The sequence below is a fragment of the Suncus etruscus genome, chromosome X (assembly GCF_024139225.1).
Source record: "Suncus etruscus isolate mSunEtr1 chromosome X, mSunEtr1.pri.cur, whole genome shotgun sequence".
NCBI lineage: Eukaryota > Metazoa > Chordata > Mammalia > Eulipotyphla > Soricidae > Suncus > Suncus etruscus.
In genome coordinates this window covers 95,332,698-95,334,544 of record NC_064868.1, presented here as the reverse complement: position 1 = coordinate 95,334,544, position 1,847 = coordinate 95,332,698, and the positions used below count along the sequence as shown (strand labels likewise).

Below are 1,847 nucleotides of genomic sequence, written 5' to 3'. Positions count from 1 at the left end.
GGTTTGTTTGGTTTTGAACCAAAATTCTGGAAGCAAGGCAAACGCTGCTGTGCTCTCTCTCCGGACCCCATAATGATGATTTCTTATGCACACAATTCCTGCACCAGTGCAAACCTTTCCTCTTCGAAGGATCCCAATGACCCTCCCTCTCTGGTCTCCCTCCCCCCATTAAATTATGTGCATCAGTTCTTCCATTGTGTTACTTTTCACCCTTTGTTGCAACTTTACTGCTTCTTTAAGTCAGACAGATGAGAGATCAATGTCTGTCTCCTCACTCCACACAGCACAATCACATCTAGGTCCATCCATGTTGCTACAGAGTGCGCCCATCCATTCTTTCTTAGAGCTTCTTAGAGCTACATAGTATTCAGTGTGGCTATAGACCACACCATTAAGGTTACTTTTAGAGTCTGCCTTAACAACATAGGCAATGTAAAACTTGCATTTTGTTCAATTTTTTTCTTTTTTTAGGGGAGAGCGCACACGTAGTCCCCCACTACCATAAATTACGCAGTTGAGTTTCCCACATTTGGGGAAATCGCAGGGGTCAACATGCCCGGAGTGCAATGGGGGAGCCTCACCCCTGGGGAAGCCACCTTCGTGATCATGGAATCGCCCCTGCCAGGTAAGTATTCAATTTCTTTATTATTTCAATCACTGAAACTTTGTTTTAAAACAATTTCAACATGCTTCTGTAATTTCAAAAGTATCTTGAGCCTGCAGTGATAGTACAGTGGAGAGTGCTTTCATTGCATGCAACTGACCCAGGTTTAATACCCAGCTCCCCAGAGCCCCACCAGAAGCAATCCCTGAGCACAGAGTCAGAAGAAAGCCTTAAACACCACGAGGTGTTATCAACCAAAAACAGTATTTTGTCATATGAAATTGACTATTTCACATACATGCTACTCAGATATTTCAAATCTTAACACAATCACCAGTGCATGTATGATGCTTCACCACCAGTAAATAGTTCAGTATGTATATCTCAGAAAAACAGATACTCTTGTGCATAATCACCATGTTGTGGAGCAGAGAAAGCCATTGTGCATAAGAAAGAAGTCTAGCCTGTGTAGAAATGATAAGTCCTTTAAGATAGTTCATCACCTACTAGTCCACAAAAGGATGAGAAGGCTCTATTTCCTTGTACCACAAAGCAAATAGGACAACACTGGAACTAAAAGGAGCAGAGGACCAGATAGATAGGACTGCAGGTAAGGCACTTGCCTTGCATGCAACCAACCTGGGTTTTATCCCTAGAATCCCATATGCTCCCCTGAGAATGGCCAGGAGTGATTCCTGAGTGCAGAGCAAGGAGTAACCCTGAACACTGCCAGGTGTTCCCCCAATAAAAAAGACTAGATCTGCAGCACCAAATCTGGGGTGCCACATTGCTAAAGAACTCTGTCTACACTTCAGCCAAGCAGCTTTAGCTATCTGTTGAGTGTTGTGTTACTGATCCTACCCTAATCAATTATTGTACCCCACCCTAGGATGTGACCTGGTGATAGTATGTTGGATTATTCCTTACTTGGTATTCTGCTCCCACCCTAGGGTGGTACCTGATTCTTGTCAATAAAAGCAAGAGTCTGAGGAAGGCTGGGGCTTATTCTTCTGTCTTCTTCCACTGAGCTACATTCCATCTTAGGAGCAGAAAGCTTTTGTGGTTTGAATTCCTTGCTCGAGCACTGGATTCCCTGAACCCATTCTTATACCTTTTCACTGTGTGAATTATTTTCTGCAGATCTCTACAACTGGAACTCTTCCCCCTAACCTAATCGGACAGGGGAATGGGAACTGCCTTTTCCTGTCTGGGAGCTTGGTGGGAATCAAACCTTAACCAATCT

General features: G+C 43.7%; 1 non-coding gene across 1 annotated transcript; it reads right to left on the bottom strand.

Annotated features, from left to right (window-relative positions):
- Positions 1-468: 468 nt before the first annotated feature.
- Positions 469-633, bottom strand: LOC125999936 (U1 spliceosomal RNA). The gene has a single exon (XR_007492364.1). It is a non-coding gene; the product is annotated as a U1 spliceosomal RNA (small nuclear RNA).
- Between the last annotated feature and the right edge of the window lie 1,214 nt (positions 634-1,847).